Consider the following 25,526-nt stretch of genomic DNA (forward strand, 5'->3'; position numbering starts at 1 on the left):
GGAGCTCGTCCGGCGTCAGAAATATTTTCGACGGGAGCTCGGACGGCCCCGAAAATATTTTCGACGGTACCTCGACTGGTGCCGAAAATATTTTCGACGGGGGCCCAGCTGGCACCGAAAATATTTTCGATGGAGGCTCGGTTGGCATCCAAAATATTTTCGACGGAAGCTCGGCCGGCGACAAAAATATTTTCGATGGGAGCTCGGACGGCCCCAAAAATATTTTCGACATGACCTCGACCGGCTCCGAAAATATTTTCGACGGCGGCTCGGCCGGCACCGAAAATATTTTAGACGGGAGCTCGGCCGGCACCGAAAATATTTTAGACGGGAGCTCGGCCGGCACCGAAAATATTTTCAACAGGGTCTCGGCCGGCACCGAAAATATTTTCGACGGGAGCTCAGCCGGCTCCGAAAATATTTTCGACGGGAGCTCGGATGGCCCCGAAAATATTTTCGACAGGACTTCGACCGGTGGCGAAAATATTTTCGACGGCAGCTCAGCCGGCTCCGAAAATATTTCAGACGGGAGCTCGGCCGGCACCGAAAATATTTTCGACGGGGTCTCGGCCGGCACCGAAAATATTTTCGACGGGGGCCCAGCTGGCAGTGAAAATATTTTCGATGGAGGCTCGGTTGGCATCCAAAATATTTTTGACGGAAGCTTGGCCGGCGTCAAAAATATTTTCGACGGGAGCTCGGATGGCCCCGAAAATATTTTCGACAAGGTTCTGACCAGCACCGAAAATAATTTAGACGGGGGCCCAGCCGGCACCGAAAATATTTTCGATGGAGGCTCGTCTGGTGCCTAAAATATTTTCGAAGGCGGCTCGGCCGGCACCAAAAATATTTTCGACGGGATCTCGGCCGGCACCGAAAATATTTTCGACGGAAGGTCGGCCGGCATCAAAAATATTTTCAACGGGAGCTCGGACGGCCCCGAAAATATTTTTGACAGTACCTCGACCGGTGTCGAAAATATTTTCGACGGGAGCTCGGCCGGCACCGAAAATATCTTCGACAGGATCTCGGCCGGCACCGAAAATATTTTCGACGGAAGCTCGTCTGGCGTCAGAAATATTTTTGACGGGAGCTCGGACAGCCCCGAAAATATTTTCGACAGTACCTCGACCGGTGCCGAAAATATTTTCGACGGGACCGCGAACGGCGCCGAAAATATTTTCGACGGGGTCTCGGCCGGCTCCAAAAATATTTTCGACGGGATCTCGGCCGGCACCGAAAATATTTTCGACGGAAGCTCAGCCGGCGTCAAAAATATTTTCGACGGGAACTCAGGCGGCCCTGAAAATATTTTCGACAGGACCTCGACCGGTGCCGAAAATATTTCCGATGGGAGCTCGGCCGGCACCGAAAATATTTTCGACGGGAGCTCGGCCAGCACCGAAAATATTTTCAACAGGGTCTCGGCCGGCACCGAAAATATTTTCGACGGGAGCTCAGCCGGCTCCGAAAATATTTTCGACGGGAGCTCGGATGGCCCCGAAAATATTTTCGACAGGACCTCGACCGGTGGCGAAAATATTTTCGACGGCAGCTCAGCCGGCTCCGAAAATATTTCAGACGGGAGCTCGGCCGGCACCGAAAAAATTTTCGACGGGATCTCGGCCGGCACTGAAAATATTTTCGACGGAAACTCGGACAGCCCCGAAAATATTTTCGACAGGACCTCGACCGGTGCCGAAAATATTTTCGATGGGAGCTCGGCCGGCACCGAAAATATTTTAGATGGGAGCTCGGCCGGCTCCGAAAATATTTTCGATTGGAGCTCGGCTGGCACCGAAAATATTTTCAACGGGGGCTCGGCGGCAGCAAAAATATTTTCGACGGCGTGTTGGCCGGTGCCAAAAATGTTTTCGACGGAGGCTCAGACGGCCCCGAAAATAGTTTCGACGGGACCTCGAACGGCGCCGAAAATATTTTCGACGGGACCTCGGACGGCGCCGAAAATATTTTAAACGGGAGCTCGGCCGGCTCCGAAAATATTTTCAAAGGAAGCTCCGCCGGCGTCAAAAATATTTTCAACGGGAGCTCGGACGTCCCCGAAAATATTTTCGACAGTACCTCGACCGGTGCCGAAAATATTTTCGACTGCGGCTCGGCCGGCACCGAAAATATTTTAGACGGGAGCTCGGACGGCACCGAAAATATTTTCAACGGGAGCTCGGACGGCCCCGAAAATATTTTCGACGGCAGCTCAGCTGGCTCCGAAAATATTTCAGACGGGAGCTCGGCCGGCACCGAAAATATTTTTGACAGTACCTTGACCGGTGGCGAAAATATTTTCGATGGCAGCTCAGCCGGCTCCGAAAATATTTTCGACGGAAGCTCCGCCGGCGTCAAAAATATTTTCGATGCGAGCTCGGATGGCCCCGAAAATATTTTCGACAGTACCTCGTCCGGTTCCGAAAATATTTTCGATGGGAGCTCGGCCGGCCCCGAAAATATTTTAGACGGGAGCTCGGCCGGCACCAAAAATATTTTTGACAGTACCTCGACCGGTGCGGAAAATATTTTCGACGGGATCTCGACCGGCACTGAAAATATTTTCAACGGGGGCTCGGCCGGCACCAAAAATATTTTCAACGGCGTGTTGGCCGGTGCCAAAAATGTTGTTGACGGAGGCTCGGAGGGCCCCGAAAATACATTTGACGGGGTCTCGGCCGGCTCCGAAAATATTTTCAACGGGATCTTGGCTGGCACCGAAAATATTTTAGACGGCGTGTTGGCCGGTGCCAAAATGTTTTCGACAGAGGCTCGGACGGCCCCGAAAATACTTTTGTCGGGACCTCGAACGGCGCCGAAAATATATTCGACGGAGGCTCAGACGGCCCCGAAAATATTTTCGACAGGGTCTCAGCCGGCTCCGAAAATATTTTCAACGGAAGCTCCGCCGGCGTCAAAAATATTTTCAACGGGAGCTCGGACGGCTCCGAAAATATTTTCGACAGTACCTCGGCTGGCACCGAAAATATTTTAGACGGGAGCTCGGCCGGCACCGAAAATATTTTCAACGGGATCTCGGCCGGCTCCGAAAATATTTTCGACGGGAGCTCGGCCGGCACCGAAAATATTTTCAACGGGATCTCGGCCGGCCCCGAAAATATTTTCGACAGGACCTCGGCCGGAACCGAAAATATTTTTGACAGTACCTTGACCGGTGGCGAAAATTTTTTCGATGGCAGCTCAGCCGGCTCCAAAAATATTTTCAACGGGAGCTCGGCCGCCTCCGAAAATATTTCGAATTGGACCTCGGCCGGCACCGAAAATATTTTCAACGGGGGCTCGGCCGGCACCGAAAATATTTTCGACGGCGTGTTGGACGGTGCCAAAATGTTTTCAACGGATGCTCGGACGGCCCCGAAAATAGTTTTGACAGTACCTTGACCGGTGCCGAAAATGTTTTCGACGGGAGCTCGGACGGCCCCGAAAATATTTTCGACAGGGTCTCGGCCGGCTCCGAAAATATTTTCAACGGGGGCTTGGACGGCACCAAAAATAGTTTCGGGGAAAGCTACGCCGGCGTCAAATATATTTTCGACCGGAGCTCGGATGGCCCCAAAAATATTTTCAACAGTACCTCGTCCGGTGCCGAAAATATTTTCGATGGGAGCTCGGCCGGCACCGAAAATATTTTAGACGGGAGCTCGGATGGCCCCGAAAATATTTTCGACAAGGTCTCGGCCGGCATCCAAAATATTTTCGACGGAAGCTCGGTCGGCGTCAAAAATATTTTCGACGGGAGCTCGGACGGCCACGAAAATATTTTCAACAGGACCTTGACCGGTGCCGAAAATTTTTTCGATGGGAGCTCGGCCGGCACCGAAGATATTTTAGACGGGTGCTCGGCCGGCACTGAAAATTTTTTTAACAGTACCTTGACCGGTGGCGAAAATATTTTCGACGGCAGCTCAGCCGGCTACGAAAATATTTTAGACGGGAGCTCGGCCGGCACCTAAAATATTTTTGACAGTACCTCGACCGGTGCCGAAAATATTTTCGACGGGACCCCGAATGGCGCCGAAAATATTTTCGACGGCGTGTTGGCCGGTGCTAAAATTATTTTCGACGGGGGCCCAGCTGGCACCGAAAATATTTTCGACGGAGGCTCGGCTGGCATCCAAAAGATTTTCGACGGAAGCTCGGTCGGCGTCAAAAATATTTTCGATGGGAGCACGGACAGCCCCGAAAATATTTTCGACAGTACCTCGACCGGTGCAGAAAATATTTTCGATGGCGGCTTTGCCGGCACCGAAAATATTTTAGACGGGAGCTCGGCCGGCACCGAAAATATTTTTGACAGTACCTTTACCGGTGGCGAAAATATTTTCGACGGCAGCTCAGCCGGCTCCGAAAATATTTTCGACGGGAGCTCGGCCGGCTCCGAAAATATTTTTGATTGGAGCTCGGCAGGCACCGAAAATATTTTCAACGGGGGCTCAGCTGGCTTCAAAAATATTTTCGACGGGAGCTCGGATGGCCCCGAAAATATTTTTGACAGTACCTCGACCGGTGCCGAAAATATTTTCGACTGGACCGCGAACGGCGCCGAAAATATTTTCGACGGCGTGTTGGCCGGTGCCAAAAATATTTTCGACGGGGTCTCGGCCGGTGCCAAAATGTTTTCGACGGAGGCTCGGACGGCCCCGAAAATAGTTTCGACGGGACCTCGAACGGCGCCGAAAATATTTTTGACGGGGTCTCGGCCGGCCCCGAAGATATTTTCGACAGGGTCTCAGCCGGCACCGAAAATATTTTTGACAGTACCTTGACCGGTGCGGAAAATATTTTTGACGGCGGCTCAGCAGGCTCCGAAAATATTTTCGACGGGAGCTCGGCCGGCTCCGAAACTATATTCGATTGGAGCTCGGCCGGCACCGAAAATATTTTCGACAGAAGCTCGGCCGGCGTCAAAAATATTTTCGACGGGAGCTCGGCCGGCACCGAAAATATTTTCAACGGGGGCTCGGCCGGCACCAAAAATATTTTCGACGGCGTGTTGGCCGGTGCCAAAAATGTTTTCGATGGAGGCTCGGAGAGCACCGAAAATATATTCGACGGGGTCTCGGCCGGCTCCGAAAATATTTTCGACGGGATCTCGGCCGGCACCGAAAATATTTTCGACGGAAGCTCGGCCGGCACCAAAAATATTTCCGACGGGATCTTGGACGGCCCCAAAAATATTTTCGACAGGACCTCGACCGGTGCCAAAAATATTTTCGACAGTACCTCGTCCGGTGCCGAAAATATATTCGATGGGAGCTCGGCCGGCACCGAAAATATTTTAGACGGGAGCTCGGCCGGCACCGAAAATATTTTTGACAGTACCTTGACCAGTGCGGAAAATATTTTCGACGGCGGCTCAGCCGGCTCCGAAAATATTTTCGACGGGGGCTCGGCCGGCTCCGAAAATATTTTCGATCGGATCCCTGCCGGCACCGAAAATATTTTCAACGGGGGCTCGGCCGGCACCAAAAATGTTTTCGACGGCGTGTTGGCCGGTGCCAAAAATGTTTTCGACGGAGGCTCGGAGGGCTCCCAAAATATTTTCGACGGGGTCTCGGCCGGCACTGAAAATATTTTCTACGGAATCTCGCCGGCGTCAAAAATATTTTCGACGGGAGCTCGGACGGCCCCGAAAATATTTTCGACAGTACCTCGACCGGTGCCAAAAATATTTTCGACTGGACCGCGAACGGCGCCGAAAATATTTTCGACGGCGTGTTGGCCGGTGCCAAAAATATTTTCGACGGGGGCCCAGCTGGCACCGAAAATATTTTCTACGGAGGCTCGGCTGGCATCCAAAAGATTTTCGACAGGATCTCGGCCGGCTCCGAAAATATTTTCGACGGGAGCTCGGACGTCCCCGAAAATATTTTCGACAGTACCTCGTCCGGTGCCGAAAATATTTTCGATGGGAGCTTGGCCGGCACCGAAAATATTGTTGACAGTACCTTGACCGGTGCGGAAAATATTTTCGACGGCGGCTCATCCGGCTCCGAAAATATTTTCGACGGGAGCTCGGCCGGCGTCAAAAATATTTTCGATTGGAGCTCGGCCGGCACCGAAAATATTTTCAACGGGGGCTCGGCCGGCACCAAAAATATTTTCGACGGCGTGTTGGCCGGTGCTAAATATGTTTTCAACGGAGGCTCGGAGCGCCCCGAAAATAATTTCGACGGGATCTCGGCCGGCACCGAAAATATTTTCGACGGGAGTTCGGAGGGCCCGACAGTATTTTCGACAGGGTCTCGGCTGGCGTCCAAAATATTTTCGACGGGAGCTCGGATGGCCCCGAAAATATTTTCGACAGGACCTCGACCGGTGCCAAAAATATTTTCAAAAGTACCTCGTCCGGTGCCGAAAATATTTCCGATGGGAGCTCGGCCGGTGCCTAAAATATTTTCGACGGCGGCTCGGCCGGCTCCGAAAATATTTTCGACGGGATCTCGGCCGGCACCGAAAATATTTTCAACGGAAGCTTGGCCGGCGTCAAAAATATTTTCGATGGGAGCTCCGATGGCCCCGAAAATATTTTCGAAAGTACCTCGACCGGCACCGAAAATATTTTCGACGGGAGCCCGGCCGGCTCCGAAAATATTTTAGACGGGAGCTCGGCCGGCACCGAAAATATTTTTGATAGTACCTTGACCGGTGCGGAAAATATTTTCGACGGCGGCTCAGCCGGCTCCGAAAATATTTTCGACGGGAGCCCGGCCGGCTCCGAAAATATTTTTGATTGCAGCTCGGCCGGCACCGAAAATATTTTCAACGGGGGCTCGGCCGGCACCAAAAATATTTTCGACGGCGTGTTGGCCGGTGCCAAAATGTTTTCGACGGAGGCTCGGACGGCCCCGAAAATAGTTTCAACGGGACCTCGAACGGCGCCGAAAATATTTTCGACAGGGTCTCGGCCAGCTCCGAAAATATTTTCGACCGAGGCTCGGCTGGCGTCCAAAATATTTTCGACGGGGTCTCGGCCGGCTCTGAAAATATTATCGACGGAGGCTCGGCTGGCGTCCAAAATATTTTCAACGGGGTCTCGGCCGATACAGAAAATATTTTCGACGGGAGCTCGACCGGCACCGAAAACATTTTCGACAGGACCTCAGCTGGCACCAAAAATATTTTGGACGGGGGCCCGGACGGCACCGAAAATATTTTCGACAGCAGCTCGGCCAATACAGAAAATATTTTCGACGGGAGCTCAGACAGTTCCGAAAATATTTTCGACGGGAGCTTGGCCGGCACCAAAAATATTTTCGACGAGAGCTCGGCCGGCACCGAAAATAGTTTCGACAAGGTTCCGGCCGGCACCGAAAATATTTTTAACGGTGTCTCAGCCGGCACCAAAAATATTTTCGACGGAGGCTCGACCGGCTCCGAAAATATTTTCGATGGGACCTCAGCCCTAACCAAATATATTTTCGACAAGAGCTTGGCTGGCACCGAAAATATTTTCGTCAAGGTTCCGCCCGGCACTGAAAATATTTTCGACGGAACCTTGGCCAGCACAGAAAATATTTTCGATGGCGTGTTGGCCAGTGGCAAAAATGTTTTCGACAGGTGCTGGGCCGGTACCAAAAATATTTTCGACAGGACCTTGAACGGCGCCGAAAATATTTTCGATGGGGGCTCGGCCGGCACCGAAAATATTTTCGACGAGAGTTCGGCTGCCACCGAAAATATTTTTCACAAGGTTCTGGACGGCACCAAAAATATTTTCGACGGGGGCCCAGCCGGCATCCAAAATATTTTCGACGGGAGCTCGGACAGCGCGGAAAATATTTTCGATGGGGGCTCGACCGTCACCGAAAACGTTTTTGACGGGACCTCAGCTGGCACCAAAAATATTTTCAACGAGAGCTCGGCCGGCACCGAAAATATTGCAGATGGGGGCCCGGCCGGCACCGAAAATATTTTCGACGGCGGCTCGGCCGGCACCGAAAATATTTTTGAAGGGGGCTCGGCCGGCACTGAAAATATTTTCGATGGTGTCTCAGCCGGCACCGATATATTTTCGACAGCAGCTCAGCCGATACAGAAAATATTTTCGTCGGGACCTCAGCCGGCACCAAAAATATTTTAGACGGGGGGCCAGCCGGCACCGAAAATATTTTCGACGGGAACTCAGCCGGCACCAAAAATATTTTTGACGGGGGGCCAGCCGGCACCGAAAATATTTTCGATGTTGTCTCAGCCGGCACCGAAAATATTTTTCGACCGGGACTCGGCTGGCACCGAAAATATTTTTGACAAGATTCCGGCCGGCACCGAAAATATTTTCTACCGGGACTCGGCTGGCACCGAAAATATTTTTGACAAGATTCCGGCCGGCACCGAAAATATTTTCTACCGGGACTCGGCTGGCACCGAAAATATTTTTGACAAGATTCCGGCCGGCACCGAAAATATTTTCAACGGTGTCTCGGCCGGCACCGAAAAAGTTTTCGACGGGTCCTCAGCCGGCACCAAAAATATTTTCAACGACAGCTCGGCCGGCACCGAAAATATTTTCGACGGTGTCTCAGCCGGCACCGAAAATATTTTCGACGGAGGCTCGGCCGGCGTCCAAAATATTTTCGACCGGGTGTCGGCCGGCTCCGAAAATATTTTCGACGGGATCTCGGCCGGCTCCGAAAATATTTTCGACGGGGTCTCGGCCGGCTCCAAAAATATTTTCGACGGATCCTCGGCCGGCATCCAAAATATTTTCGACGGGAGCTCGGCCAGGCCTGAAAATATTTTCAACGGGGGCTCGGCCAGCACCGAAAACACTTTTGACGGGACCTCGGCCGGCACCAAAAATATCTTAGACAAGGTTCCGGCCGGCACCGAAAATATTTTCGACGGTGTCTCGGCCGGCACCGAAAATATTTTCGACGGGGGCTCGGCCGGCTCTGAAAATATTTTTGACGGGAGCTCGACCGGCACCGAAAAATTTTTCGACGGGTCCTCAGCCGGCACCAAAAATATTCTCAACGAGAGCTCGGCCGGCACCGAAAATATTTTCGACGGTGTCTCAGCCGGCACTGAAAATATTTTCGACTGAGGCTCGGCCGGCGTCCAAAATATTTTTGACGGGATCTCACACGGCGCCGAAAATATTTTCGACCGGGTCTCGGCCGGCTCCGAAAATATTTTCGACGGGACCTCAGCCGGCACCAAAAATATTTTTGACGGAGCCTCGGCCGGCACCGAAAATATTTTCGATGGTCTCTCAGCCGGCACCGATATATTTTCGATGGCAGCTCGGCCGATACATTAAATATTTTTGTCGGGACCTCAGCCGGCACCGAAAATATTTTCGTCGGGACCTCAGCCGGCACCGAAAATATTTTCGACGGCGGCTCGGCCGGCACCGAAAAAAATTTCGACAGCGGCTCGGCCGGCACCGAAAAAATTTTTGACGGCGGCTCAGCCGTCACTGAAAATATTTTCGATGGTGTCTCACCTGGCACCGATATATTTTCGACGGCAGCTCGGCCGATACATAAAATAGTTTCATCGGGACCTCAGCCGGCACTAAAAATATTTTAGACGGGGGGCCAGCCGGCACCGAAAATATTTTCGACGGTGTCTCAGCCGGCACCAAAAATATTTTCGACCGGGACTCGGCTGGCACCGAAAATATTTTCGACAAGATTCCAGCCAGCACAGAAAATATTTTCGATGGTGTCTCAGCCGGCACCGAAAATATTTTCGACGGACGCTCAGACGGCGTCCAAAATATTTTTGACGGGAGCTCGGCCGATACAGAAAATATTTTCGACGGGAGTTTGGCCAGCTCCGAAAATATTTTCGGCAAGTTTCCGGCCAACAGCGAAAATATTTTCAATGGAGACTCAGCTGGCACCGAAAAATTTTTCGACGGGGGCTTGGCAGGCACCGGAAATATTTTCGACGGTGTCTCGGCCGGCACCGAAAATATTTTCGACGGGGGCTCGGCCGGCTCTGAAAATATTTTTGACGGGAGCTCGACCGGCACCGAAAAAGTTTTCGACGGGTCCTCAGCCGGCACCAAAAATATTTTCAACGAGAGCTCGGCCGGCACCGAAAATATTTTCGACGGTGTCTCAGCCGGCACCAAAAATATTTTCAACGGAGGCTCGGCCGGCGTCCAAAATATTTTCGACCGGGTCTCGGCCGGCACCGAAAATATTTTCGACGGAAGCTTGGCCGGCGTCGAAAATATTTTCGACGGGATCTCGGCCGGCCCCGAAAATATTTTCGACAACGTTCTGAGCGGAACCGAAAATATTTTAGAAGGGGGCCCGGCCGGCACCGAAAATATTTTCGTCGGTGTCTCATCCGGCACCGAAAATATTTTCGATGGAGGCTCGGCCGGTGCCTAAAATATTTTCGATGGGAGCTCGGCCGGTGCCTAAAATATTTTCGACGGGATCTCGGCCGGCACCGAAAATATCTTCGACAGGATCTCGGCCGGCACCGAAAATATTTTCGACGGGTTCTCGGCCGGCTCCGAAAATATTTTCGACAGGAGCTCGGCCGGCTCCGAAAATATTTTCGATTGGAGCTCGGCCGGCACCGAAAATATTTTCAACGGGGGCTCGGCCGGCACCAAAAATATTTTCGACGGCGTGTTGGCCGGTGCCAAAATGTTTTCGACGGAGGCTCGGACGGCCCGGAAAATAGTTGCGACGGGAGCTCGGACGGCGCCGAAAATATTTTCGACAGGGTCTCGGCCGGCTCCGAAAATATTTTAGACGGGATCTCGGCTGGCACCGAAAATATTTTCGACGGAAGCTCCGCCGGCGTCAAAAATATTTTCGACGGGAGCTCGGATGGCCCCGAAAATATTTTCGAGAGGACCTTGACCCGTGGCGAAAATATTTTCGACGGCAGCTCTGCCGGCTCCGAAAATATTTTCGATTGGAGCTCGGCCGGCACCGAAAATATTTTAGACGGGGGCCCGGCCAGCCCCGAAAATATTTTCGGCAAGGTGCCGGCCGGCACCGAAAATATTTTCGATGGCGGCTCGGCCGGCTCTGACAATATTTTCGACGGAACTCAGCTGGCACCGAAAATATTTTCGACGGGATCTCGGCCGGCGTCGAAAATCTTTTCGATGGGGTCTCGGCCAGCGTCCAAAATATTTTCGACGGGAGCTTGGACGGCCCCAAAAATATTTTCGATGGGAGCTCGGCCGGCACCGAAAATATTTTAGACGGGAGCTCGGCCAGCACTGAAAATATTTTTAACAGGGGCTCGGCCGGCACCGAAAATATTTATGACGGCGTGTTGGCCGGTGCCAAAAATATTTTCGACGGGAGCGCGGGCGGCCCCAAAAATATTTTCGACAAGGTTCTGACCGGCACCGAAAATATTTTCGACGGGAGCTCGGCTGGTGTCGAAAATATTTTCGATGGTAGCTCGGACGGCCCCGAAAATATTTTCGACAGTACCTCGACTGGTGCCGAAAATATTTTCAACGGGAGCTCGGCCGGCACCAAAAATATCTTCGACAGGATCTCGGCCGGCACCGAAAATATTTTCGAGGGAAGCTCGTCCGGCGTCAGAAATATTTTTGATGGGAGCTCGGACGGCCCCGAAAATATTTTCGACAGTACCTCGACCGGTGCCGAAAATATTTTCGACGGGAGCTCGGCCGGTGCCTAAAATATTTTCGACGGCAGCTCGGCCAGCTCCGAAAATATTTTCGACGGGATCTCGGCCGGCACCGAAAATATTTTCGACGGAAGCTCGGCCGGCGTCGAAAATATTTTCGACGGGAGCTCAGATGGCCCCAAAAATATTTTTGACAGTACCTCGACCGGTGGCGAAAATATTTTCGACGGCAGCTCAGCCGGCTCCGAAAATATTTTCGACGGGAGCTCGGCCGGCACCGAAAATATCTTCGACGGGAGCTCAGATGGCCCCAAAAATATTTTTGACAGTACCTCGACCGGTGGCGAAAATATTTTCGACGGCAGCTCAGCCGGCCCCGAAAATATTTTCGACAAGGTTCTGACCGGCACCGAAAATATTTTAGACGGGGGCCTGGCCGGCACCGAAAATATTTTTGTCGGTGTCTCATCTGGCACCGAAAATATTTTCGATGGAGGGTCGGCCGGTGCCTAAAATATTTTCGACGGGATCTCAGCCGGCACCGAAAATATTTTCGACGGGTTCTCGGCCGGATCCGAAAATATTTTCGACAGGAGCTCGGCCGGCTCAGAAAATATTTTCGATTGGAGCTCGGCCGGCACCGAAAATATTTTCAACGGGGGCTCGGCCGGCACCAAAAATATTTTCGTCGGCGTGTTGGCCGGTGCCAAAATGTTTTTGACGGAGGCTCGGACGGCCCCGAAAATAGTTGCGACGGGAGCTCGGACGGCGCCGAAAATATTTTCGACAGGGTCTCGGCAGGCTCCGAAAATATTTTAGATGGGATATCGGCTGGCACCGAAAATATTTTCGACGGAAGCTCCGCCGGCGTCAAAAATATTTTCGACGGGAGCTCGGACGGCCCCGAAAATATTTTCGAGAGGACCTCGACCGGTGGCGAAAATATTTTCGACGGCAGCTCAGCCGGCTCTGAAAATATTTCAGACGGGAGCTAGGCCGGCTCCGAAAATATTTTCGATGGGATCTCGGCCGGCACCGAAAATATTTTCGACGGAAGCTCCGCCGGCGTCAAAAATATTTTCGACAGGAGCTCGGACGGCACCGAAAATATTTTCGACAGGACCTTGACCGGTGCCGAAAATATTTTCGACGGCAGCTCAGCCGGCTCCGAAAATATTTTCGACGGGAGCTCGGCCGGCACCGAAAATATTTTTGACAGTACCTTGACCGGTGGCGAAAATATTTTCGACGGCAGCTCAGCTGGCACCAAAAATTTTTTCGACGGGAGCTAGGCCGGCTCCGAAAATATTTTCGACGGGAGCTCGGCCGGCACCGAAAATATTTTCAACGGGGGCTCGGCCGGCACCAAAAATATTTTCGACGGCGTGTTGGCCGGTGCCAAAATGTTTTCGACGGAGGCTCGGACGGCCCCGAAAATAGTTGCGACGGGAGCTCGGACGGCTCCGAAAATATTTTCGACAGGGTCTCGGCAGGCTCCGAAAATATTTTAGATGGGATATCGGCTGGCACCGAAAATATTTTCGACGGAAGCTCCGCCGGCGTCAAAAATATTTTCGACGGGAGCTCGGACGGCCCCGAAAATATTTTCGAGAGGACCTCGACCGGTGGCGAAAATATTTTCGACGGCAGCTCAGCCGGCTCTGAAAATATTTCAGACGGGAGCTAGGCCGGCTCCGAAAATATTTTCGATGGGATCTCGGCCGGCACCGAAAATATTTTCGACGGAAGCTCCGCCGGCGTCAAAAATATTTTCGACAGGAGCTCGGACGGCACCGAAAATATTTTCGACAGGACCTTGACCGGTGCCGAAAATATTTTCGACGGCAGCTCAGCCGGCTCCGAAAATATTTTCGACGGGAGCTCGGCCGGCACCGAAAATATTTTTGACAGTACCTTGACCGGTGGCGAAAATATTTTCGACGGCAGCTCAGCTGGCACCAAAAATTTTTTCGACGGGAGCTAGGCCGGCTCCGAAAATATTTTCGACGGGAGCTCGGCCGGCACCGAAAATATTTTCAACGGGGGCTCGGCCGGCACCAAAAATATTTTCGACGGCGTGTTGGCCGGTGCCAAAATGTTTTCGACGGAGGCTCGGACGGCCCCGAAAATAGTTGCGACGGGAGCTCGGACGGCTCCGAAAATATTTTCGACAGGGTCTCGGCAGGCTCCGAAAATATTTTAGATGGGATATCGGCTGGCACCGAAAATATTTTCGACGGAAGCTCCGCCGGCGTCAAAAATATTTTCGACGGGAGCTCGGACGGCCCCGAAAATATTTTCGAGAGGACCTCGACCGGTGGCGAAAATATATTCGACGGCAGCTCAGCCGGCTCTGAAAATATTTCAGACGGGAGCTAGGCCGGCTCCGAAAATATTTTCGACGGGATCTCGGCCGGCACCAAAAATATTTTCGACGGAAGCTCCGCCGGCGTCAAAAATATTTTCGACAGGAGCTCGGACGGCACCGAAAATATTTTCGACAGGACCTTGACCGGTGCCGAAAATATTTTCGACGGCAGCTCAGCCGGCTCCGAAAATATTTTCGATGGGAGCTCGGCCGGCACCGAAAATATTTTTGACAGTACCTTGACCGGTGGCGAAAATATTTTCGACGGCAGCTCAGCTGGCACCAAAAATTTTTTCGACGGGAGCTAGGCCGGCTCCGAAAATATTTTCGACGGGAGCTTGGCCGGCACCGAAAATATTTTCAACGGGGGCTCGGCCGGCACCAAAAATATTTTCGACGGCGTGTTGGCCAGTGCCAAAAATGTTTTCGACGGAGGCTCGGACGGCCCCGAAAATAGTTTCGACGGGACCTCGAACGGCGCCGAAAATATTTTCGACGGGAGCTCGGACGGCGCCGAAAATATTTTCGACAGGGTCTCGGCCGGCTCCGAAAATATTTTCAAAGGAAGCTCCGCCGGCGTCAAAAATATTTTCAACGGGAGCTCGGATGGCCCCGAAAATATTTTTGACAGTACCTTGACCGGTGGCGAAAATATTTTCGACGGCAGCTCAGCCAGCTCCGAAAATATTTTCGACGGGAGCTCGGCCGGCTCCGAAAATATTTTCGATTCGAGCTCGGCCGGCACCGAAAATATTTTCGACGGGATCTCGGCCGGCACCAAAATTATTTTCGACGGCGTGTTGGCCGGTGCCAAAATGTTTTCGACAGAGGGTCGGACGGCCCCGAAAATATTTTCGACGGGGTCTCGGCCGGCTCCAAAAATATTTTCGACGGGATCTCGGCCGGCACCGAAAATATTTTCGACGGAAGCTCAGCCGGCGTCAAAAATATTTTCGACGGGAACTCGGACGGCCCTGAAAATATTTTCGACAGGACCTCGACCGGCGTCAAAAATATTTTCGATGGGAGCTCGGATGGCCCCGAAAATATTTTCGACAGTACCTCGTCCGGTTCCGAAAATATTTTCGATGTGAGCTCGGCCGGCACCGAAAATATTTTAGACGGGAGTTCGGCCGGCCCCGAAAATATTTTCGACAGTACCTTGACCGGTGCCGAAAATATTTTCGACGGTACCTCGACCGGCTCCGAAAATATTTTCGATTGCAGCTCGGCCGGCACCGAAAATATTTTCAACGGGGGCTCGGACGGCACCAAAAATATTTTCGACGGAAGCTCGGCCGGCACCGAAAATATTTTCGATAGGAGGTCGGCCGGCACCGAAAATATTTTTAACGGCGTGTTGGCCGGTGCCAAAATGTTTTTGACGGAGGCAGGACGGCCCCGAAAATAGTTTCGACGTGACCTCGGCCGGCACCGAAAATATTTTCGACGGGAGCTCGGCCGGTGCCTAAAATATTTTCGACGGCGGCTCGGCCGGCTCCGAAAATATTTTCGACGGGATCTCGGCCGGCACCGAAAATATTTTCGACGGAAGCTCGGCCGGCGTCGAAAATATTTTCGACGGGATCTCAGATGGCCCCAAAAATATTTTTGACAGTACCTCGACCGGTGGCGAAAATATTTTCGACGGCAGCTCAGCCGGCTCCGAAAATATTTTCGACGGGAGCTCGGCCGGCACCGAAAATATCTTCGACAGTATCTCGGCCGGCCCCGAAAATATTTTCGACAAGGTTCTGACCGGCACCGAAAATATTTTAGACGGGGGCCCGGCCGGCACCGAAAATATTTTTGTCGGTGTCTCATCTGGCACCGAAAATATTTTCGATGGACGCTCGGCCGGTGCCTAAAATATTTTCGACGGGATCTCAGCCGGTACCAAAAATATTTTCGACGGGTTCTCGGCCGGATCCGAAAATATTTTCGATGGACGCTCGGCCGGTGCCGAAAATATTTTCGATTGGAGCTCGGCCGGCACCGAAAATATTTTCAACGGGGGCTCGGCCGGCACCAAAAATATTTTCGACGGCGTGTTGGCCGGTGCCAAAATGTTTTCGACGGAGGCTCGGACGGCCCGGAAAATAGTTGCGACGGGAGCTCGGACGGCGCCGAAAATATTTTCGACAGGGTCTCGGCAGGCTCCGAAAATATTTTACACGGGATATCGGCTGGCACCGAAAATATTTTCGACGGACGCTCGTCCGGCGTCAGAAATATTTTCGACGGGAGGTCGGACGGCCCCGAAAATATTTTCAACAGTACCTCGATCGGTGCCGAAAATATTTTCGACTGGACCGCGAATGGCGCCGAAAATATTTTCAACGGCGTGTTGGCCGGTGCCAAAAATATTTTCGACGGGGGCCCAGCTGGCACCGAAAATATTTTCGACGGAGGCTCGGCTGGCATCCAAAAGATTTTCGACAGGATCTCGGCCGGCTCCGAAAATATTTTCGACGGGAGCTCGGACGTCCCCGAAAATATTTTCGACAGTACCTCGTCCGGTGCCGAAAATATTTTCGATGGGAGCTCGGCCGGCACCGAAAATATTGTTGACAGTACCTTGACCGGTGCGGAAAATATTTTCGACGGCGGCTCATCCGGCTCCGAAAATATTTTCGACGGGAGCTCGGCCGGCGTCAAAAATATTTTCGATTGGAGCTCGGCCGGCACTGAAAATATTTTCAATGGGGGCTCGGCCGGCACCAAAAATATTTTCGACGGCGTGTTGGCCGGTGCTAAATATGTTTTCGACGGAGGCTCGGAGGGCCCCGAAAATAATTTCGACGGGACCTCGAACGGCGCTGAAAATATTTTCGACGGGAGCTCGGACGGCCCCGAAAGTATTTTCGACAGGGTCTCGGCCGGCGTCCAAAATATTTTCGACGGGATCTCGGCCGGCACCAAAAATATTTTCAACGGAAGCTCGGCCGGCGTCAAAAGTATTTTCGACGGGAGCTCGGATGGCCCCAAAAATATTTTCGACAGGACCTCGACCGGAGGCAAAAATATTTTCGACAGTACCTCATCCGGTGCCGAAAATATTTTCGATGGGAGCTCGGCCGGTGCCTAAAATATTTTCGACGGCGGCTCGGCCGGCTCCGAAAATATTTTTGACGGGATCTCGGCCGGCTCTGAAAATATTTTCGACGGGAGCTCGGCTGGCTCTGAAAATATTTTCGACGGGAGCTCGGCTGGCACCGAAAATACTTTCGACGGCGGCTCGGCCGGCTCCGACAATATTTTCAACGGGACCTCGACCGGCGCCGAAAATATTTTCGATGGGGGCTCGGCCGGCACCGAAAATAGTTTCGACGGGGGCCCGCCTGGCACCGAAAATATTTTAGACGGGACTCAGCCGGCACCGAAAATATTTTCGACGGGATCTCTGCCGGCGTCGAAAATTTTTTCGACGGGGTCTCGTCGGGCGTCTAAAATATTTTCGACGGGAGCTCGGACGGCACCAAAAATATTTTCGACGGGGTCTCGGTCGGATCCAAAAATATTTTCGACAGGATCTCGGCCTGCACCGAAAATATTTTCGACGGAATCTCGGCCGGCTCCGAAAATATTTTCGACTGGAGCTCGGCCGGCATCGAAAATAATTTCAACGGGGGCTCGGCCGGCACCGAAAATATTTTCGACGGCCTGTTGGCCGGTGCCAAAATATTTTCGACGGAGGCTCGGACGGCCCCAAAAATAGTTTCGACGGGACCTCGAACACCGCCGAAAATATTTTCGACGGGAGCTCGGACGGCCCCGAAAATATTTTCGACGGGGTCTCGGCCGGCTCCGAAACTATTTTCGACGGAAGCTCGTCTGGAGTCATGAATATTTTCGACGGGACCTCGGACGGCCCCGAAAATATTTTCAACGGTATCTCGGACGGCACCGAAAATATTTTTGACGGCGTGTTGGCCAGTGCCAAAATGTTTTCGACGGAGGCTCGGACGGCCCCGAAAATAGTTTCGACGGGACCTCGAACGGCGCCGAAAATATTTTCGACGGGAGCTCGGACGGCCCCGAAAATATTTTCGACAGCAGCTCGGCCGGCACTGAAAATATGTTTGACGGAAGCTCGGCCGGCGTCAAAAATATTTTCGACGGGAGCTCGGATGGCCCCGAAAATATTTTCGACAGTACCTCGTCCGGTGCCGAAAATATTTTCGATGGGAGCTCGGCCAGCACCGAAAATATTTTAGACGGGAGCTCGGCCGGCACCGAAAATATTTTTGACAGTACCTTGACCGGTGGCGAAAATATTTGCAACGGCGGCTCAGCCGGCTCCGAAAATATTTTTGACGGGAGCTCGGCTGGCTCCGAAAATATTTTCGACGGGAGCTCAGCCGGCACCAAAAATATTTTCAACGGGGGCTCGGCCGGCACCAAAAATATTTTCGACGGCGTGTTGGTCCGTGCCAAAATGTTTTCGACAGAGGGTCGGACGGCCCCGAAAATAGTTTTGAAGGGACCTCGAACGGCGCCGAAAATATTTTCGACGGAAGCTCGCACGGCATCAAAAATATTTTTAACAGGATCTCGGCCGGCTCCGAAAATACTTTCGAAAGTACCTCGACCGGTGCCGAAAATATTTTCGATTGGAGCTCGGCCGGCACCGAAAATATTTTAGACGGGAGCTCGGCCGGCGTCAAAAATATTTTTCACAGTACCTTGACTGGTGCGGAAAATATTTTCGACAGCGGCTCAGCCGGCTCCGAAAATATTTTCAACAGCAGCTCAGCCGGCTCCGAAAGTATTTTCGACGGGAGCTCGGCCGGCTCCGAAAATATTTGCAACAGCAGCTCAGCCGACACCGAAAATATTTTAGACGGGGCTCGGCCGGCAGCAAAAATATTTTCGACGGCGTGTTGGCCGGTGCCAAAATGTATTCGACAGAGGGTCGGACGGCCCCGAAAATAGTTTCGACGGGACCTCGAACGGCGCCCAAAATATTTTCGACGGGAGCTCGGACGTCCCCGAAAATATTTTCGATTGGAGCTCGGCCGGCTCCGAAAATATTTTCGACAGGATCTCGGCTGGCACCGAAAATATTTTCGACGGAAGCTCGGATGGCCCTGAAAATATTTTCGACAGTACCTCGTCCGGTGCGAATATATTTTCGATGGGAGCTCGGCCGGCACCGAAAATATTGTAGACGGGAGCTTGGCCGGCTCCAAAAATATTTTCGACAAGGTTCTAACCCGCACCGAAAATATTTTAGACAGCGGCCCGGCCGGCACCGAAAATATTTCCGACGGCGTCTCGGCTGGCGTCAAATATATTTTCGATGGGAGCTCGGACGGCCCTGAAAATATTTTCGACAGTAGCTCGACCGGTGCCGAAAATATTTTCAAAGGGAGCTCGGACGGCCCCGAAAATATTTTTGACGGAAGCTCGGCTGGCGTCAAAAATATTTTCGACGGGAGCTCGGCCGGCTCCGAAAATATTTTTGACGGGAGCTCGGCCGGCACCAAAAATATCTTCGACAGGATCTTGGCCGGCACCGAAAATATTTTCGATTGGAGCTCAGCCGGCACCGAAAATATTTTCGACGGAAGCTCGGCCGGCGTCAAAAATATTTTCGACGGGAACTTGGACGGCCCCGAAAATATTTTCGACAGTACCTTGACCGGTGCGGAAAATATTTTCGACGGCGGCTCAGCCGGCTCTGAAAATATTTTCGATGGGAGCTCGGCCGGCTCCGAAAATATTTTTGACAGTACCTCGACCGGTGCCGAAAATATTTTCGACGGCGGCTCGGCCGGCACTGAAAATATTTTAGACGGGTGCTCGGCAGGCACCGAAAATATTTTTGACAGTACCTTGACCGGTGGCGAAAATATTTTCGACGGCAGCTCAGCCAGCTCCGAAAATATTTTCGACGGGAGCTCGGCCGGCTCCGAAAATATATTCGATTGGAGCTCGCCCAGCACCGAAAATATTTTCAACGGGGGCTCGGCCGGCGTCAAAAACATTTTCGACGGGAGCTCGGATGGCCCCGAAAATATTTTCGACAGTACCTCGTCCGGTGCCGAAAATATTTTCAACGGGAGCTCGGACGGCCCCGAAAATATTTTTGACGGAAGCTCGGCTGGCGTCAAAAATATTTTCGACGGGAGCTCGGCCGGCTCCGAAAATATTTTTGACGGGAGCTCGGCCGGCACCGAAAATATCTTCGACAGGATCTCGGCCGGCACCGAAAATATTTTCGATTGGAGCTCAGCCGGCACCGAAAATATTTTCGACGGAAGCTCGGCCGGCGTCAAAAATATTTTCGACAGGAACTTGGACGGCCCCGAAAATATTTTCGACAGTACCTTGACCGGTGCGGAAAATATTTTCGACGGCGGCTCAGCCGGCTCTGAAAATATTTTCGATGGGAGCTCGGCCGGCTCCGAAAATATTTTCGATTGGAGGTCGGCCAGCACCGAAAAGATTTTCAACGGGGGCTCGGCCGGCACCAAAAATATTTTCGACAGCGTGTTGGCCGGTGCCAAAATATTTTCGACAGAGGCTCGGACGGCCCCGAAAATAGTTGCGACGGGACCTCGAACGGCGCCGAAAATATTTTCGACAGGGTCTCGGCCGGCTCCGAAAATATTTTCGACGGGATCTCGGCTGGCACCGAAAATACATTCGACAGGATCTCGGCCGGCACCGAAAATATTTTCGATTGGAGCTCGGCCGGCACCGAAAATATTTTTAACGGGGGCTCGGACGGCACCAAAAATATTTTCAACGGCGTGTTGGCCGGTGCCAAAAATGTTTTCGACGGAGGCTCGGAGGGCCGCGAAAATATACTCGACAGGGTCTCGGCCGGCTCCGAAAATATTTTCAACGGGATCTCGGCCGGCACAGAAAATATTTTCGACGGAAGCTCCGACGGCGTCAAAAATATTTTCGACGGGAGCTCCGACGGCCCCGAAAATATTTTCGATTGCAGCTCGGCCGGCACCGAAAATATTTTTAACGGCGGCTCGCACGGCCCTGAAAATATTTTCGACAGTACCTCGACCAGTGACGAAAATATTCTCGACGGCGGCTCGGCCGGCACCGAAAATATTTTACGCGGCGTGTTGGCCGGTGCCAAAATATTTTCAACAGAGGCTCGGACGGCCCCAAAAATAGTTTCGACGGGACTTCGAACGGCACCGAAAATATTTTCGACGGAGGCTAGGACGGCCCCGAAAATATTTTCGACAGCGTCTCGGCCGGCTCCGAAAATATTTTCGACGGGGGCTCGGCCGGCACCAAAAATATTTTCAACGGCGTGTTGGCCGGTGCCAAAAATGTTTTTGACGGAGGCTCGGACGGCCCCGAAAATATTTTCGACAGTACCTCGAGCGGCGCCGAAAATATTTTCGACGGGAACTCGGATGGCCCCGAAAATATTTTCGACAGTACATCGTCCAGTGCCGAAAATATTTTCGATGGGAGCTCGGCCGGCACCAAAAATATTTTAGACGGGAGCTCGGCCGGCACCGAAAATATTTTTGAGAGTACCTCGATCGGTGCCGAAAATATTTTCGACGGCGGCTCGGCCGGCTGCGAAAATATTTTCGATTGCAGCTCGGCTGGCACCGAAAATATTTTCAACGGGGGCTCGGCCGGCACCGAAAATATTTTCGACGGAAGCTCGGCCGGCACCGAAAATATCTTCGACAGGACCTCGACCGGTGCCGAAAATATTTTCAATTGGAGCTCGGCCAGCACCGAAAATATTTTCAAGGGGGCTCGGCCGGCACCAAAAATATTTTCGACGGCGTGTTGGCCGGTGACAAAAATGTTTTCGACGGAAGCTCGGAGGGCCCCGAAAATATATTCGACGGGGTCTCGGCCGGCTCCGAAAACATTTTCAACGGGATCTCGGCCGGCACAGAAAATATTTTCGACGGAAGCTCCGCCGGCGTCAAAAATATTTTCGACGGGAGCTCCGACGGCCCCGAAAATATTTTCGATGGGAGCTCGGCCGGAGCCGAAAATATTTTCGATTGGAGCTCGGCCGGCACCGAAAATATTTTTAAAGGGGGCTCGGACGGCCCCGAAAATATTTTCAACAGTTCCTCGACCGGTGCCGGAAATATTTTCGACGGGATCTCATCCGGCACTGAAAATATTTTCAACGGAAGCTCGGCCGGCGTCAAAAACATTTTCGACGGGAGCTCGGATGGCCCCGAAAATATTTTCGACAGTACCTCGTCCGGTGCCGAAAATATTTTCAACGGGAGCTCGGACGGCCCCGAAAATATTTTTGACAGAAGCTCGGCTGGCGTCAAAAATATTTTCGACGGGAGCTCGGCCGGCTCCGAAAATATTTTCGACGGGAGCTCGGCCGGCACCAAAAATATCTTCGACAGGATCTTGGCCGGCACCGAAAATATTTTCGATTGGAGCTCGGCCAGCACCGAATATATTTTCAACGGAAGCTCGGTCGGCACCAAAAATATTTTCGACGGCGTGTTGGCCGGTGCCAGAAATGTTTTCGACGGAGGCTCGAAGGGCCCCGAAAATATACTCGACGGGACCTCGAACGGCGCCGAAAATATTTTCAACGGGATCTCGGCCGGCACAGAAAATATTTTCGACGGAAGCTCCGCCGGCGTCAAAAATATTGTCAACGGGAGCTCCGACGGCCCCGAAAATATTTTCGACTGGACCTCGACCGGTGCCGAAAATATTTTCGAAGGGAGCTCGACCGTCACCGAAGATATTTTAGACGGGAGCTCGGCCGGCACCGAAAATATTTTTAACGGCGGCTCGGACGGCCCTGAAAATATTTTCAACAGTACCTCGATCGGTGCCGAAAATATTTTCGACGGTGGCTCGGCCGGCACCGAAAATATTTTTGACGGGAGATCGGCCGGCACCGAAAATATTTTCAACGGGGGCTCGGCCGGCACCAAAAATATTTTCATCGGCGTGTTGGCCGGTGCCAAAATATTTTCGACAGAGGCTTGGACAGCCCCGAAAATAGTTTCGACGGGACCTCGGCCGGTGCCGAAAATATTTTCGACGGGAGCTCGGACGGCCCCGAAAATATTTTCGACGGGAGCTCGGCCGGCTCCGAAAATATTTTCGACGGGGTCTCGGCCGGCACCGAAAATATTTTTAACGGGATCTCGGCCGGCACCGAAAATATTTTCAACGGGATCGTGGCCAGCATTGAAAATATTTTCAACGGAAGCTCAGCCGGCGTCAAAAATATTTTAGACGGGAGCTCGGACGGCCCCGAAAATATTTTCGACGGGAGCTCGGCCGGCTCCGAAAATATTTTCGATTGGAGCTCGGCCGGCACCGAAAATATTTTCAACGGGGGCTCGGCCGGCACCAAAAATATTTTCGACGGCGTGTTGGCCGGTGCCAAAAATGTTTTCGACGGAGGCTCGGAGGGCCCTGAAAATACATTCGACGGGGTCTCGGCCGGCTCCGAAAATATTTTCGAAGGGAGCTTGGCCAGCACAGAAAATATTTTCGACGGGAGCTCAGCCGGCTCCGAAAATATTTTAGACGGGAGCTCGGCCGGCACCAAAAATATTTTCGATTGGAGCTCGGCCGGCCCCGAAAATATTTTCGACAGGACCTCGACCGGTGCCGAAAATATTTTCGATGGGAGCTCGGCCGGCACCGAAAATATTTTAGACAGGAGCTCGGCCGGCACCGAAAATATTTTTAACGGGGGCTCGGACGGCCCCGAAAATATTTTCGACAGTACCTGGACCGGTGCCGAAAATATTTTCGATGGCAGCTCAGCCGGCTCCGAAAATATTTTCTATGGGAGCTCGGCCGGCTCCGAAAATATTTTCGATTGGAGGTCGCCCGGCACCGAAAATATTTTCAAGGGGGCTCGGCCGGCACCAAAAATATTTTCGACGGCGTGTTGGCCGGTGCTAAATATGTTTTCGACGGAGGCTCGGAGGGCCCCGAAAATAATTTCGACGGGACCTCGAACGGCGCTGAAAATATTTTCGACGGGAGCTCGGACGGCCCCGAAAGTATTTTCGACAGGGTCTCGGCCGGCGTCCAAAATATTTTCGACGGGATCTCGGCCGGCACCAAAAATATTTTCAACGGAAGCTCGGCCGGCGTCAAAAGTATTTTCGACGGGAGCTCGGATGGCCCCAAAAATATTTTCGACAGGACCTCGACCGGAGGCAAAAATATTTTCGACAGTATCTCATCCGGTGCCGAAAATATTTTCGATGGGAGCTCGGCCGGTGCCTAAAATATTTTCGACGGCGGCTCGGCCGGCTCCGAAAATATTTTTGACGGGATCTCGGCCGGCTCTGAAAATATTTTCGACGGGAGCTCGGCTGGCTCTGAAAATATTTTCGACGGGAGCTCGGCTGGCACCGAAAATACTTTCGACGGCGGCTCGGCCGGCTCCGACAATATTTTCAACGGGACCTCAACCGGCGCCGAAAATATTTTCGATGGGGGCTCGGCCGGCACCGAAAATAGTTTCGACGGGGGCCCGCCTGGCACCGAAAATATTTTAGACGGGACTCAGCCGGCACCGAAAATATTTTCGACGGGATCTCTGCCGGCGTCGAAAATTTTTTCGACGGGGTCTCGTCGGGCGTCTAAAATATTTTCGACGGGAGCTCGGACGGCACCAAAAATATTTTCGACGGGGTCTCGGTCGGATCCAAAAACATTTTCGACAGGATCTCGGCCTGCACCGAAAATATTTTCGACGGAATCTCGGCCGGCTCCGAAAATATTTTCGACTGGAGCTCGGCCGGCATCGAAAATAATTTCAACGGGGGCTCGGCCGGCACCGAAAATATTTTCGACGGCCTGTTGGCCGGTGCCAAAATATTTTCGACGGAGGCTCGGACGGCCCCAAAAATAGTTTCGACGGGACCTCGAACACCGCCGAAAATATTTTCGACGGGAGCTCGGACGGCCCCGAAAATATTTTCGACGGGGTCTCGGCCGGCTCCGAAACTATTTTCGACGGAAGCTCGTCTGGAGTCATGAATATTTTCGACGGGACCTCGGACGGCCCCGAAAATATTTTCAACGGTATCTCGGACGGCACCGAAAATATTTTTGACGGCGTGTTGGCCAGTGCCAAAATGTTTTCGACGGAGGCTCGGACGGCCCCGAAAATAGTTTCGACGGGACCTCGAACGGCGCCGAAAATATTTTCGACGGGAGCTCGGACGGCCCCGAAAATATTTTCGACAGCAGCTCGGCCGGCACTGAAAATATGTTTGACGGAAGCTCGGCCGGCGTCAAAAATATTTTCGACGGGAGCTCGGATGGCCCCGAAAATATTTTCGACAGTACCTCGTCCGGTGCCGAAAATATTTTCGATGGGAGCTCGGCCAGCACCGAAAATATTTTAGACGGGAGCTCGGCCGGCACCGAAAATATTTTTGACAGTACCTTGACCGGTGGCGAAAATATTTGCAACGGCGGCTCAGCCGGCTCCGAAAATATTTTTGACGGGAGCTCGGCTGGCTCCGAAAATATTTTCGACGGGAGCTCAGCCGGCACCAAAAATATTTTCAACGGGGGCTCGGCCGGCACC

This window comes from Haliaeetus albicilla, chromosome 14, assembly GCF_947461875.1.
Source record: "Haliaeetus albicilla chromosome 14, bHalAlb1.1, whole genome shotgun sequence".
Lineage (NCBI taxonomy): Eukaryota > Metazoa > Chordata > Aves > Accipitriformes > Accipitridae > Haliaeetus > Haliaeetus albicilla.